Source organism: Leptidea sinapis, chromosome 32 (assembly GCF_905404315.1).
Source record: "Leptidea sinapis chromosome 32, ilLepSina1.1, whole genome shotgun sequence".
Lineage (NCBI taxonomy): Eukaryota > Metazoa > Arthropoda > Insecta > Lepidoptera > Pieridae > Leptidea > Leptidea sinapis.
In genome coordinates this window covers 11168859-11186223 of record NC_066296.1, presented here as the reverse complement: position 1 = coordinate 11186223, position 17365 = coordinate 11168859, and the positions used below count along the sequence as shown (strand labels likewise).

At 34.3% G+C, this 17365-nt stretch overlaps 1 protein-coding gene across 1 annotated transcript in view; it reads right to left on the bottom strand.

Annotated features, from left to right (window-relative positions):
- Nucleotides 1-12601, bottom strand: part of LOC126974333 (parapinopsin-like) — a 99093-nt gene extending 86492 nt beyond the window's left edge. The window contains exon 1 of the mRNA XM_050821790.1: nucleotides 12547-12601. The gene's annotated coding sequence lies outside the window, so the exon portion shown is untranslated. The remainder of the gene's footprint in view (nucleotides 1-12546) is intronic.
- Between the last annotated feature and the right edge of the window lie 4764 nt (nucleotides 12602-17365).

Genomic DNA, 17365 nt, shown 5'->3' with positions numbered 1-17365 from the left:
GACTTGGTAGGCTTGAAGTGACATGATCCCATTGCTGTATAAATTTTGGGACTTCTGATAAAAAAATTACGACTAGTAGTTTTGGTTGTCCTCTCATGATGTTAAACTGCTTGCGAAACACGTGGAAATCTGAAGGTCAGGGCTATATGAAGAGGCAAACACCTAACTTTCTTAATTTTTACTGAGTGACTGAGTATTAAAATATCAATGTCACCTTATACGATAGGATATTCAGCTACAGACTTACCAGTGGGAGGTTCCTTTGCACAGGATGCCGGCTAGATTATGGATACCACGGCGCCTAATTCTGCCGTGAAGCTAAACACATTACCTACTATTTTTTTTTATGGAATAGGAGGACAAACGAGCGTACGGGTCACCTGGTGTTAAGTGATCACCGCCACCCACAATCTCTTGCAACACCAGAGGAATCACAGGAGCGTTGCCGGCCCATAAGGAAGGAGTACGCGCTTTTTTTGAATGAACCCATGTTGTATCGTCCCGGAAACACCGCACAAGGAAGCTCATTCCACAGCTTTGTGGAACGTGGAAGAAAGCTCCTTGAAAACCGCACTGTAGAGGACCGCCACACATCCAGATGGTGGGGATGATATCCTTACTTGTGGCGTGTCGTGCGAAGGTGGAATTCGGCGGCAGGAATCAGGTTACACAGCTCTTCGGAACACTCCCCGTCATAAATGCGGTTGAAGACACACAATGAAGCGACATCTCGACGCAACGCCAAGTGATTCAGCACTGGATCCCCGACAATTCGGGCTGCTCTGCGTTGCACGCGGTCAAATGGGTCGAGCTGATACTAGGGTGCGGCAGACCAGAGATGACAGTGTAAATATTATTGTGTTTCGGTCTGAAGGGTGCCGTAGCTAGTGAAATTACTGGGAAAATGAGACTTAACATCTTATATGCCGCTTAGTGTTTTTGGGTTTATCAAATACCATCAGCCGAATGTTTTGCTCGTCTCGTCCCTTATTTTCATTTAAAAAATTAGGGTAAATGGGATTGTCCAAATGCCGAAAGGAGGAACTTGTGTAACCTAGTCTGTACCGGTTTGTCCTATCGCATAAAGGATGAACTGATTTGACCTAGGAAAAACTAGTTTATCCTAAAATCTGATATGGCCGGTAACATATTATACGTAGAATTATACTGGTTTTTGTAAGCGGGCAAAAACGTAACGCCCTGTATTTCATTTGATGGTATACGAGAGCCAAGTTGGTAGTGATCACTCACTCAGGCTGTCTTTTTAACCGACTTCGAAAAGGAGGAGGTTCTCAATTATATTGGTATTTTTGTATGTATGTACACCGATTACGATGAGATTAATGATCCGATTTTCGTGATTCTTCTTTAGTTTGATGCAGAATGTATACTATTTGGTTCCATAAAATTTGACATAGTTTGGCCAGGTAGTTTTCATTTTATGAACATTTTTTATGAATATTTTTGTTTACGTGGATGATGTTATTATATTTTGTGTACTGCTTTTTACGAGTTTTCATTGTTTGATTATAAATTATTATTATTAACCTATTTGCCGAAAAGTGGGTCTTAGTCTACCTGCCATTCATAGCTAACAAACGTTTTAATGATATTTCAGTGTGTCACAAGAACGTGAAATATGGGCAGCATTTGTGTCAATGACCTTTCATCCATTAATTATACATCAGTCAATTACTGTAATCTGTACGAATAATAAAACTAACTGTGTGTTCTTCAAGCAATACCAAATCTTATTACTAATACCAGAGCTTATTCCCCAAGTCAAGTGTGTTTAAAGAAGTTTGACTTCAAAAGTATTCAGTGTGCTCCCGTCCTATACACGGCTCTACGAGTTGTAAGTACGTAGTTAAGAGTAGTATCTTAACGTAAATATTCTGTTTGGAGTAACACAACAGAACCACACGTTAGCAATGAGGCATTACTACGTTATTTTACGTTAGACTTTATCATTCCTATTATTTCAAGTGTGAGCTTAAATAAGTTTATGCAAGGCTTGTTTCTGTCCGCGACTTTGTTCGTTTGAATTTGTTAAAACGTGGTCCCGAGGGAAACCTATATTATTTATGTATCCCTGACTAAATCAAATCAAATTAAATCGTCTTTATTTGCAATATGAGCTAATAATAAGGTGTTGTTGGCTTATAATTAACAGGTGCTCTTATCCTAACCCATAAGGCATGCACTATGTGTGTGCATAATGATTATTAATTTATTTATACAGAAATAAAAAAAATGTATACTAGAACAACGAACGTAAAACTAAAAACCTTAAAAACATATTATAATAACTAAAATATATTATTTAAAGTCCTATAAGGCAAGTTTCAGAAGATACTGGCAGCGTTCCCCCTTTGAATAGCTAGACTAAGCTTCCAGCTCTTCGTTCACTTGTGTTGTCGACAAACCTTTTTGCTATTTCCTTAAAAAGCCTTAAAGCGCTACGACCCCACGGACCAAGGGTCTCGACAACGAATGAATAAAGAAATAAATTAACACACATTATTAATTAAGTAGTGTATCATCGGTGCATAAAAGAAGAAGATGGTAAAAACTGACTGAAAGAAGGAAAAAACACTGCAGTAGACCTTTACCCAAGAGGGATCCCAATTATAACTTTTATATATTTATTATATAAAAGTAATAATTGAATGGAATTCAACAAAAATATATTTATTTTATTTACTTTATTGGAGACAAAAACAGAAACAGAATATTAAGTACACATTTAAATTATAACAAAGTAAAATAATTACAATTATTGTTCACTTGGAACGTCTCACTAAGAACATAGATGTTAAAGATAAAAGTGACATCTGCTTAGGTCTAAGCGTGCATGTACTACCTAATCTACATATATAAAAATGAATTGCTGTTCGTTAGTCTCGCTAAAACTCGAGAACGGCTGAATCGATTTGGCTAATTTTGGTCTTGAATTATTTGTGGAAGTCCAGAGTAGGTTTAGAAGGTGAATAAATATGAAATGCTCGGAATTAAATAAAAAGAACAATTTTGTTATTCCTTTGATGTGCCCCCGTCGTTCACAATATAATTCGAAAGAATAGTTTAAAATGAATAACTAATTAGAATCTTTATATCGTTCGAGCTTTCTCCGGAGGTAAAAAAAAACTTGATTTCAGCTACCTGTAGTTGGCAGATTTTATGTACGATTTAATATTAATTGGTAGGTCTGAGAATCAGTCGCCATCTATTTTTTATTTATACCCCAAAATTTTTTTTCTTATTACTTTATATGGCAATACAACGTTTGCTGGGTCTAGCTGTCGTTTACAATAAAAGTTAATTGCAGTGAAGGTTAGTAAAAATAAGCTATATTATTGTAAAACTTGAATAATTTATTTAAGATTACTTTTATAGGTAGCAAAGGGAGCACGCCAACATATTATCAATGTTATTCAACGTGAGATTATGTAGTGTACATGTTCTGTGAAGTGGCGAACTGTTATACCTTATTAGAGTAGGCAGCAACTTGTCGATCTAAAGATTTATTTTAAGGCGACACTAAATGCCAGCGACCTTGAGCGATCTGAGTTCACGGCTGCCGGCCCGCCATCAATGTAACAAAGTCAATATTTTCAAAATCCTTGCGTGGAAAACAGTTTATATGCTTACATTCATCGTTATTCACTACTAATCTGAATAAATGAACCGACACAAAGAAGTACAAGCTGTAAGAATAACTTTTCTGAGAGAAGTACCAAAAAAATGCGTCACGCCATGCCAAAAAACTTGTTTAACTTCAAAGAAAAGTGGTAGTTCAAAAAGGCTCGGCAGTGTTAACTATAACCAACAGCAAGCATAAGCAACCTACAAATAAGACTGAAGGATATGTGTAACAGGATTAAGTAGTGTTCATTGCTCGAAATGCTATACCACAAAACTTGTCTAAAAACACCATGTTTGCGTGTTTTCTGCTTACTCTTCGCCTTAATGTAAAACCCCGACATTAAAGTCGCGTGGTATGTTGTATTTTAAATATCATAATGGCAGGAAGTGAAAAGTGAGGTCCTTCCAAATATTGTGTAATACATTTTGGAAAATAAAAGTGTGGAGTGAAGTCTTAGTTTCTTTAAAAACTCAACCAGTGGGAGCCGCATCACAGCACGTTTACCAAAATTTATCATACTAACCAACAAACTTAGTATTTTTTTATGGAAGAGGAGGACAAACGAGCGTACGGCTCACCTAATGTTGAGTGATCACCGCCGTCCACAATCCCCTGCAACACCAGAGGAATCAGAGAAACACCGCACAAGAAAGCTCATTCCACAGCTTTGTACTAAAAGAAAGAAACTCGCACTATGGAGGAACGCCACACATCCAGATAGTGTGGATGATATCCTAATCCTAGCCTTGTGGCGTGTCAGGAGAAGGTGGAATTCGGGGGTCGGAATCAGATGAAACAGCTCTTTGGAACACTCCCCGTGATAAATGCGGTATAAGACACACAATGAAGCGACATCTCTACGCAACGCCAAGTGTTCACAAAGCACTGGGTCCCCGATAATTAGAGCTATGTGTTAACAACAAAATAAATACACAAAATGTAAAAAACATGTAGTTAGATTAAATAAAAAGTCTTATTCTTATTAAATAGTAAGCATTTCTTAATTAGATTGAAACTACAGAAGATTAAAGAATAATAAAGCATAAAAACTTACAATCACAGTAATTATAATATTAGGATATTTACTGAATGTGCTATTATAAGTGCTAATTTGAAATGTTATTTTACTTCATTAGTTTTATATTGCAATACTAAATGAGAAATGAACGTTTTGAGAAGAAAATATATGGCTGTTAAATCTTTTGTGTATATTTTTAATGAGATAAATTTCCAATTGTTACAAGAGTTTGCCTGTAATTTCAAACTATACGTACGGCACGCTATGATGGCCTTTTTAACGTTTGTCCACTCATGAAGTTTCATATTAATTAATAATAACATTGAAGGAGCAAATCACTGTTCTTTATTGTCAATAGTGACGTGCAGTTAGTCATAAAAATTTATCGAATGCATAATTTTAGTACACGAAATTTATTTATTACATTATTATTATTTCTAAACTATATTAGGGTCCCGCGAACATTCTTTTTAATGGGATTCTAATTATTGGTTTACTTATTAACCACAAAATACGGCATTTGTTTTTCGAAATTCAAAATTTTCAAAAATGAAATCTAATTCGATCGTCACATAGAATCGCTGGCCAGCACAACTACAAACTCCGGCAAACTCGCGTCAATGCTCAATGCAAAACAAAGCAGTTTCGACGTGACCTTGCTTCGAAAAGTACAAATTGTGAGTGCACTGCGATTGTGATATAGTTTTGACCTGTGACACGTGAGTTCATTATACGCCTTTGTAACTATTTTGATCGTGAATCTCAAAATGGAGAGCCAATTTTACCTATAACGTCAGTGGTTGAACGCGTAGCTGATGCGCTTAATATTGGACAATGAACTGTTAGACGAATAACTAAAGAGAAATATGGCGAGACTGGCACAGAAGAGAGTTAATTTCACACACCAAAAAAGAGAAAACGAGCAAAACCAGTCGTAGGCGTCGATAGCTTTGATGCCGATGCCATCCGAAGAGGAAGGAGTATCCAACAAGAAAAACTGGGAGACTGGGAAAAGGATGTGTACAGAAAGTTTAAATTAATAAGGAAATATTATGAAAGAGATGTTAAAATAGATAATATTTTAGAAAACGAACTTATAATTAATGTAGGCGATGATAGCAGTGACCACAATGAAAATAGCAGTATGGACGAATCTGATTAAATCTGGCCTTTTGTTACACCTTTTTTTGGTCTGTTTTTGTATTCATATGTTTCTTATGTGCATATAAAGTGTGTATATTTATTTTCATTCCAATATTCAGTTCGTTCAAATATATTAACAAACATTTATATTTTTGTTTTATTAAACCTTTTTAATCAGGTACTACTTGCAACAAAAACTATTAGATTTGATTATATTTTTTTCGAGGATAAATTGACATTTCACATCACTATTATAATATGTCAAAACGGCCATCATAGCGTGCCGCTAGTATAATGAATTTGATTCCGCTGGGAGAATTTTTCAAACGATGTAGATTTTAATAAGTGATGATGATATTCTGAAATTTGTGTCCGGTTTATTCCAAAAAATTATTGGCAATTTTAGAGACTAGAGAGTAGATAACCGATAGAAGTGAAAACTTAGAAATTTTATTATTAAAATATGAAATTTCATAATTCTTAAAAACAATTATTATTGTTATTAATTTCTATTAATTTTTAAAACCTATTTTCAATAATATATTAATTAAAGAAAAACATTATTTCAATAATGCGCAGTATACCTATACAACTTTTCACTAAATCCATTCAATTTTTTTTTATGGAATAGGAGGACAAACGAGCGCACCTGTTGTTAAGTGATCACCGCCACCCACAATCTCTTGCAACACCAGAGGAATCACAAGAGTGTAGCCGGCCTTTAAGGAAGGTGTACGCGCTTTTTTTGAATTACTTATAAGGTAATTTTACTTATAAGATAATGTTATGCGCTAATGCTACACAATACGTCAGCTGTATAATTATGTATATATATTTTTTATAATATTTATTTAAACAATATGTTATGTTTTTAAAGTTATAACCCTCACTTCTAGGATTAAAACACACACACGACCTCCAGCGTTCCGTGCCGGTGCTCTAATCAACTGAGCCAACCGTTCGAGTACCGCCTCGTTATAAAATTCTGTTTGCTTTGTTCAATTCTCAGGTTGTTGCTTCATCATACAGCCATAATATTGGGGTCGCGCAGGCTATCAACTGTAAAGTAGATGAAGCCACAACCTGAGAGTTGAACAAAGCAAACAGAATTTCATAACGAGGCGGTACTCGAACCGTTGGCTCATTTGGTTAGAGCACCGGCACGGAACGCCGGAGGTCGTAGGTTTGAGTCCCGCATCGTTCATAAATTTTTTTTTTCAAATTTTATTTGTGTAATATTTATTTATCGTGTCAGGTGCATGTCGGTGACGCGAACCCATAAGATTTACTACGACCAAAAAAGTGCACAAACTGTAAAACAACAAGATCCCTGAAAATTTTTAAAACAAATGTATTACGAAATTCAAAAGAAATGTTAATTTTTTTTGTGTGGTAAAGGCTACTTTAACATTAATGACTTTCTTAATGATACTACAGATTTCGAATGCCGCGATCACCCTCAGGCTATTAAAAAATAAGTTTAATTTTACGGTATTTCTTTATAACCATATTTTTTATGAAAATAAAAGAAGCCCGCTGAGATTGTTGTCTGAGGCATACCTTTTGGAATGGGTGCTAGTTTTTTGACTTTCAATATGTGATATCACATCATATTTTGAATAAAAATATTTGAATTTGAACTTGAATTTTTATTGCAAATATTCAAGCTGTTATGTGAAAAACGTTTTACTCTGAAATCTTGCACCAATTTTAATCCAAAGTTCGCCAAAACGGCAAATGATACTGAAACTTTTTTGTATGCAATATAAGGTAATTTAATGCGTGTCAAGACTAATATAGTAAATCAGTATGATCAGGGTACAAACTTGGGTAAAAACTTCAATCCATAGCAAACAATAACATATATAAAACTAATTATATAGTAGAGTTATATAGTAATTATTTCAATTAACTATGCTTAACATAAGGTAATTAAATTTGATTAGCTGGCTCGGTGGTCAGTCTTGCATAAATATATATGTTTATAATATATGTTTGTTTTACATAAATATAATATATATGTCCGTTTATAGGATGTAATAATAGCGACAAGTTTTGGCCCAATTGTACATCACTCAACTGAAAAAAGTTAAAATTAAATTTGTTAGTTATGAAAAATATTATGTAATGGCTAGTTACTGCCAGGATGAAGAATCAATTTTATTTGCCATGCACGTACAACTGTAAGAGACAATCCTATAACCCGGATAAATAAAAAAGCTGTAGAACATGGTCGATCTGTTTGGCCTTTGTACTTTGCAGTTCGAATTGTTGAGTAATAAATTGATTATTGTGATAATATGTATACAATATTTATTCTAATGTTGTGGAAGACATTACCACGTATAAATATGTATACTTTATCAATCTAATTATATTTATAAACTTATTTAAAGAAACTATAAACTGAAAATCGTACTTATACAAGATAGTTATGTTTTCAGATTTTAATTCACCAACAAAAAAACGTTTGATTTCAATTGGTTCAGATTTCCGTTCAGAACGGCTTTGATATAATCACGTAACTTCACCATTTAAAATACTCTAAATCACGCAAAATTGACAAATAAATTACGAAAAGAAACGAAGCGGCAGTAGTATCTAGTACATTAGAAATGACATCAAAAATAATTCTAAACGAATCAATTTTGAGAAGATAAATGCCTTTTATGCCTTTTGCCTTTATGTCTTTTAACGACGCGGTGTCACGAGTGAAAATTGTGACCCACAACCAATACAGAAACTCTCGTAAAGATATAATATTATTTTCATTCTTTTAATGTTAAATTTTTTTATGTTAGCATCTCATTCATGTAAGATCTTATTCTTTGCTTGTCACATCCAGGTATATACTTCATCCAAGTTTCTTGCATGATGACGCATGAGTTACCAGACCATAAAATCAAAAAAAAAAAAGATGACGCATGACATTGACATCAATTACAAACAAAGTACATAAAATTTTACCGCCTTTTTTCATGTAAGCTGTCATTCAAGTCAGTTATCACGCAAATTTAGCATCCAGAGAATTTCAACGGCGAGAAACTTTTTCCATTGTGGCTGTACCAGCTAAATACTGAATTAATTATGTCGTTTCTCTCGTATTATAATCCCGAGCCAATTCAAAACAGAATTATTAATGTAAAATTATCCGTGTTTGTAGTATTTATAATTAATAAGGTTTGGTTTTTGATATAATATAAATTATTATGTATAAGCAAATCATACTCATAGATATTAAGCCTCTGAAACTGGGAATAGTGTTATCTGAAGCCGTAACGTACATTTGACATATCGATGGTTTACATGGGTGGTGCTTGCTCGTATATGCGGATATTATTTTTTCAAAAATTTTGCATTGTTATATTAGTAACTAAATATGTAATTCCGTTCGAAAAAAAATATAAAGTCACAGAGTATTACATAAGTGCTGTAAAAGTCTGTTTTGAAATATTATCATCCCCACGATCTGGATGTGTGGCGTTCCTCCACAGTGCGAGTTTCAAAGAACTTTCTTCCCCGAACTACAAAGCTGTGGAACGAACTTCCTTGTGCGGTGTTTCCGGTACGATAAGACATGGGTACCTTCAAAAATAGCAAAAAGGACGGCAACACTCCTGTGATTCCTCTGTTGTTGCATGAGAATATGGGCGGCGGGGATCACTTAACACTAGGTGACCCGTTCGCTCGTTTGTCCTCCTCTTCAATAAAAAAAACTAAGAAATACAGGCGTTTTTACGTCTAGCGTCTAGAGCTTCTTGCTGCTAGACAACAGATGAAAACAGGTCGGGTTTATTACTTTACTGTGCGTGACAAGCTACGTATTACAATCGCGATTTGTAAGACACTTTGTGTTAGTGTGCTTGCATTGCTCAAAATAAAGGTTAACTTCCAACTTCAATTTTTTTCGACGTTTTCACAGATGTAAAAATGATCTCAGTAAAAAAACCAGAAAGGTTTGTAAATATAAATGTTTGTTTCCCAGTTGTATGTTTAAGTACGTTATTGTCTTGAACCCATAGTACACGTCAACAAAGTCAAAGTCAAAAAAATCTTTATTCACTGTAAAACTTTATAAGTTATTTAGTGCAAGTCAGGATGAAGTACAAAAGTTACAATAGGATTCGAATGAGTATAACAATATTCATTAACAAAATTTAGAATATTAATTCCAACTATCTTTATCATTCAAATAATTTTTCACATTATAATAGGCCTTAGATATTAATTTGTTTTTTACGATACTATTAAATTTTTTAATAGTTAATATTTGAATATCATTTGGGAGTTTATTATAAAATATAACACAATCCACTTTAAAAGATTTAGCAATTTTACGGAGCCATGAAACAGCTCTTTGGAACACTCCCCGTGATAAATGCGGTATTAGACACACAATGAAGCGACATCTCTACGCAACGCCAAGTGTTCACAAAGCACTGGGTCCCCGATAATTAGAGCTATGTGTTAACAACAAAATAAATACACAAAATGTAAAAAACATGTAGTTAGATTAAATAAAAAGTCTTATTCTTATTAAATAGTAAGCATTTCTTAATTAGATTGAAACTACAGAAGATTAAAGAATAATAAAGCATAAAAACTTACAATCACAGTAATTATAATATTAGGATATTTACTGAATGTGCTATTAAAAGTGCTAATTTGAAATGTTATTTACTTCATTAGTTTTATATTGCAATATTAAATGAGAAATGAACGTTTTGAGAAGAAAATATATGGCTTTTAAATCTTTTGTGTATATTTTTAATGAGATAAATTTCCAATTGTTACAGTTGTTGTGCCTAGTAGATGGTAAAAAAAACTTATAGCCTCCACAGAGTTTAGAATCAAACAAAGCGGACAAAACATCTAAGGGAGATACAGTAAGATTGAAAAGGAAAGCGAATCTATTGTTACTGTAACCGCTTATGGTTGATAAGTCGTAAACATTCAGCCACGACTGGAATTAGATCCTTAGTGTTTTGAATATTTAACTAGATAACGCACACATTGTCAAATTGATTATGAATTCTCGGGCTGTCAGGTTGTCTATGTGCTACTATATTGTAAGTTTATGTTTTCAAAATACGTTCTTGTAAGTGCACGAAATATGGTTAAAAGCTTTAACTTTAACAAGGAGGCTATCGGCGTAAAAATTCCCGTGCCTATATTTTCTATTTTAGATTCAAAGGTACATTTTAAAAATAAAATAATCTTTGTCAGGTTAAACTTATTTTATAAGTTAATAAAATTTTAATTAGTTTGCGACACTTGGATTTTAAGACAAAAGTGGGTTAAGGCCGCTTTGCGCTGATTGCCTTGATTAAACAAAACTAAGCTTTAAAAATTAAACTCATGCATTAAAAGTTATTCATTTAAAGGGTTAAATATTTCAAATGTTTATTGTTTTGAAGTGGTTTCCCTTACTTCTGGGACTAAATATACAAAATTAACATTTACCAATTATAGGTTGTTCCACATCGTTCATAACTTTTGCGAGCGCTCTTCCACTGAGCCAACTGTTTGAGTGACAACCTGAGAGTTGAACAAGATATCAAGGTTTATGAACGCTATGTCACTCGAACGCTTGGTTCAGCGGAAGAGCTCTCGCAACGCGAGTGGTGGTGGGTTCGAGTCCCGCATCGTTCATAAATTTTGTTTTCAAATTTAATTTGTGTAATTAATCCCAGAAGTGAGGGTTATCAGTATCACTTTAAAAAATAACCAATTGATTAAATTTTTGTATATTTATTTTATTTGTACTCTTCAAAAGTTCCCCAATAGGTATGTTCTTTTAACTGAAGATAAAATATATTATTTTGTTGACTGTCAAAATAATACAAAAATTGAGCTAAACTATAATCTACAATATTTTGAATTTTAATGCATTTTTATTAATCATAAAAATATCAATAAATTTGGTACTAAGCCAGTGTACGTAGATCCTAATAGAACAATTATAGTTATAAGTAAATGAAAATGAAAACGTTTATTGATGTAATGACATTGATTAACAATGGCTTAAGTTCAAGTAAGTAGTGTTTTGTCAGTAGCTTGGCCTATTTAAAAGATATAATACAGAAGAGGTCCAGTTTAGAGTAGAGATTAAATAAAATACCGAGTTATTAGAATTAACTTTTTAAATTAATAACCTTGATACTTTAATAAATTTCCCTAATCTTAGACAATTTCAGCTAACTAACAGCTAAAAAATAACAACACAATATAATTATTTGTACCAAGACGTAATAGTTAAATTCCGCTACGATTCGTAGTACAAGTACTTAAAACGCGACAAATATAGATTTTTAGTGCTACAATAATGCTACGAAACGTCGTAGTCAGTCCCTAAACTTCCTGTGTAGACCATAACAAATTTTCAATTTTAACAATATTATGAACCATATATTTAAAGATAAATTAAGGTTGTAACATATTCATGATTTAAAAATGTTAAGCGATTAATTTATCGATAATAGTTTTAATATAATATTATAATTTTGTTTATTAATAAACAATGTAATTATCTAAATCTGAATTAAGTAGCGATCAAAAAAATATAGAATTATTATTTATTATTAATTTGGATTTTGATTATTATTATTTAAGAAGTTTTCTTGTATTTTGGATTTTTGCTTAAATTTTAAAGATACAAATCAGAAAACTAAAATAACGGGATTGATCTTAATTAATATTTAATTTATAAGTACTATATAATATTTTAATTTAAACATACCTCAACTCACATCACTTCACGATAAGTTAAGGTTTGTACGGCGTCACAAAAGCACCCTCTCAACCTGACTACCGGCGGGAAACTGGATCAGTCGGGGCCATCACCCCCTATATATATACGTTACCTGTTGCAATCTTCGCCTCACATTTTCACAAACGTGAGTTTAACGAACAAACTTTATTTAAATCTGGTATGAATGATGAAAGCTATTGTCAACAGAGAGTATTGAAAATAAAAAAAACACAGACTGAAGCGAGATCGGCTTAACGATGTACGTAACATGACATCGAGAAAGATTTACAGTAGAGAGATAACAATATATGCTTATGAAAGCTATATTTCCTAACTTCAGAAATGAGGAAATTCTCAATAATTTATGTTTACTTTTTTGTTAATTCTGGATTGGTTTTGTCTTCAGAGGTCTATGAGAAATTCCACCTTCGCACGAAACACCACAAGTTAGGATACCATCTGGATATGTGGCGGTCCTCCACAGTGCGGTTTGCACGGAGCTTTCTTCCTCGTACTACAACGCTGTGGAATGAACTTCCTTGTGCGGTGTTTCTGGGACGATACGACATGAGTACATCAAAAAAAGCGCGTACATCTTCCTTTAAGGCCGGCAACGCTCTTGTGATTCCCCTGATGTTGCAAGAGAATGTGGGCGGTGGTGATCACTTAACACCATGTGACCCGTACGCTCGTTTGTCCTCCTTTAGCATTAAAAACCTTTTTTTAATGACAAACTATTTAAAAAAGCGTCAGTAGTACAATAGGTTGAACCGTTGACTCTCACCACGGAGTCCCCGGTTCGATGCCAGGTAACATAAGGTTTTCAGTTTTAGAATTCATATTTACGTTTATTCGATGCTTTATAAGGTTGTGTGCTAGTGCCTAAAGAGAGTACCTATGCTGCGGTGATCACTTACGCATGCTCAAGTGACCCGTACGCTCATTTGTCCTCCTCTTCTATAAAAAAAATTGCATACAGAAATATTGTTTACTGAAGTTGAACTGGTTAAAATGACCACGAATGGTATTTGACATTATTAAGATAATATATGACGATTAAGATGATGCGATGATAATATTCTAGTAACCAAATTGATAGAATTGTAATGAAAATCGTACCATCGGTGATCTCATGATCGAACCTAAGGCCTGAATCCGAACTTCTTAATGTATTAAAATTATGCCCGGGCTTCTTGGATTTGTCATAATGCATGGATTCTTTATAAACGAATCCGCGTCTATAATATACATCGTCAAGCTCTCCGTCAAGTCTAACAGCATTTTGTTGCACTCGGTCTGATGGTTTCGAGCTAATACTGCGATGTAGAAGATTTAAGTTAAAGATTTCATTGGCACTCATCGTCAAAAATACTGTTGGCTTACCAAGTTACCGTCAATTGTTGCCGTCTCAAGGTGGTGGTGGACGGCGTTTAAATTGGAGTGAATTCCCCTGATATTGCAAAAGTCCACGTTGAGCGTGGAGCAGGGTGCCATGTAACTGCCTCGTTTGTCCTCGGTCATGCGCGGTTCTGTGCCCTCCCGAGAATACAAAGGGCAGCCTGAGCTAGAGTGCTCGGGGAGGGATTCTCCGGCTCTGGTAGAGTCGGTACCCCCCTGGGGTAATATATTTTCTAGAACCGCTCTCATATTTTGGGTGCCGGGGGGAGAGGGAAGGGATGGCCTCCGGTCCTCGACACTAACCTATGCGAAACATAGCGGCATTAGGCCGCTACTTCACGACGGTATTATGTGCGAGTGTGGTAATTAACCCGAACGAGTCTGGCCTGATTGTGCTAGCATCATAAGACGGCAGCGTGACTCTCCCACTTCTAAAAAGCCCTTCGTCCTCTCTTACTACATCCTTGAGCCTGGGACTCCCCTATTATTTTGACGCCCCGGGAAAAGTACAGGGCAAAAATGTCTGTTATGCCTATTACTGTCCAAAGTCAACTAAGTAACTCTTTTGTTGGGTGTAGTGTATGCTTTAACGAAAGAAAATTTACAAAATTGCATTGCGTTGCTTACTTTTCAAAAAATATAACACTGTATGGAAAGGAGCGCTCGGCTATCTAATGAATATAATTGATACGGTGTATTTTATTTCAAGTAAATAATTTAAAAAGTTCCAGCGGGATACTTGTGCCTCCTCTTTTCAGGCCTGAAGCATATCATTTCGAAAGAAATAACATACATACTAGTATTCACGCCTTTTTCCCGTCAGGGTATTCCGAGACAACAGATTGCCACTTGGTTCTATCCTCACAAACCTTTCGCGCTTCCTCTACATTCATTACTCTTTTCATACAATCTATATATATAAAAGAGAATGTATGTTTGTATGTTCCCTAATGACTCCTAAACTATTCGACCGATCTGAATGAAATCTTTTGTAATAGATTCGTTGAAGCTCAAGGAAGGTTTACATATTATATAATTTATATGGCGAAACAACGTTTGCCAGGTCAGCTAGTATATAATATTTAGTTTTTCTCAGCAATTTATTATGGACAATTTCGGAAATTCAAAGATGGTGTTAATTGTAAGGCATACTCGGTTGCAACAAGAGAATTGCGGCGCTGTGCTCGACGAGGAGTTATTCCTCGCCACTTGCTCTACTTAGCCATGAAGATTATGCGACTTCGAGTGAGTGAAAACATCAGTATTGCTTTTAAACATATAGTGCAAGGCATAAACATAACAAATGCCCAGATATTATCCACTGAATATCTTAATGGCTGAATGGAATCAAATTTGGCTTTTCTTAAATCAATACCGAATTCAGTACAATATTGGCAAAGTCGAAAGAAAGACCTCTTTGCAATGATCCGGCAACTTGGTAAGCCAACAGTATTTTTGACGATGAGTGCCAAAGAAATATCATGGAAATGGCTTTTGAAAACATTGCATAAATTGAAATATGGCACGGAGATAACTGATTTAGGAATTCATCAGCTGCATTATAAATTCAAGGCAGAATTAATAAATGACAATACATACATATACTTGTGTAAAAAGTGTGTCAATATTATTCTCTTTATTACAATTTCGTCTTATTTTCTACATTTATATATATAACATATTTATAAAAAACAATATTACAAATATAAAAAATAGAGTCCCGCCGGCGTTGGTTTACGACAATTCCGCCGGTGGTTAGGGCGACAGACTGAGGAACTTCCGCACGATGCGTGCCGTTCCCAAAACAGCTGCTTTCTGTAACTGACCCTTTATCCAGTTATTAAGTGAGAGCCTCTTGAGATGATGGTCGAGGCTCTTTGCTATAAGACGGTTTACGGAAACGACTATTGGGACAATTATTGTTGAATCAACATCCCACATGTCAGTAACAAGTATCGATATTATTATTATTACTATACATGCTCGCGGGTTCCGGGTGCTTCGGACCTTTCCTTTTCTCAACACGTCCCCAATTTGGTCGATGAATCTCTTACGAGGTCTTCCGCGACCGACTTGCCTACATACACAATAATTTCGAAGAAATAATGTACATGAATATGATAATTTAATAACTATGCTTAATTATTTCAACTATGCTTAATTGGTGGATCAGAATAAGCATTTATGTCATCCATATGAAAAAATATCGTATAGCACTAGCAGATGTTGTACAATGGTTTCTGCTGGCATAGAACTCACAATCCCTAACTCGTGATTGTGGGTTCTATGTAGGTAGGTAGTAGGTAAAAGGTATCCGAATAAACAAAGCTAACTTGAAGCCGTATGAATGCGCGTTTAAAAATAAATTCGAGTTTTCAAAAAAGTTTCTCATTCAGTGAAAGTTTCAAACAAGCGATTGAAAAAATTTTGTATTTTGCAACCAACCGTTCATTTCAAGTCACGTGGGGTTCCGCGAGTTTCAAATCGAAATATATAAGTTTAATAGCACATAACGTCAAATAATTCAAATGGCATATTCATACAATGGTAACTGACTGAGGGTCTGAGCGGTTGGCATATCAGTTTTTTACACGCTTTTTATGAGCTTCACCTGTATGTATGTATGTATGTTTGTAACCGACTCATTTGGGCGCGATTATGACCTACTTTAAACGGAAAGATTTCGTTTAAACTTCGTAGATTTATCGAGGACCGATACATTAATTTGATAAAATTATTCCATTTTTTGAAATTGCAAAATATTTTTTTTTTTTTCATCTATAGTCTATAAGGCAGGATTGATGTTAATTTTAAATTTCATAATAAATTTTCAATTATTAACTTAAATTCAGGTTTCTATGAAAAGCGGGCTTTTTAGTTTTTTTTTAAGCTATTTTTTTTATGGAATAACTACAAAAATAAGCAAATTCAATTGGTGGTGATCATCGCTGCCTAGTATTTTGCCAGGAATCATATAATTTGATTGCTGACGGTAATTGTTGTTGACGGGTCCCTTTCCTAAAACATGGTGGAGGGAGGCGATGGCGGATCCATACGTCATGATCGTGAACGGGCGCTACTTGTGGTGGCAGGATGATCCTGTTATCAGAAACTCTGCGTCATGTTTTTTAAAACTAAAGTTATTTAATATACTTATTTATATTTATATATATACATATATATATTTATTATCGCTTATAATGTTATAAGCTCGCTTGATAATTTTTTTTATTTACAGCGTGCGTGGATTGTTGCATCTTTTGTGTTTTTTTATTAACTTATTTTTTTTATTATACTCGTTGGCGGCGTAAGGCATTGAGAATATCTTGACATTTGAGTATTTTTGTTGCATTTTTACATCCCTAGTAATAATATAAATGTGTATGTAATTTGTTTTTTGTTTCAATTT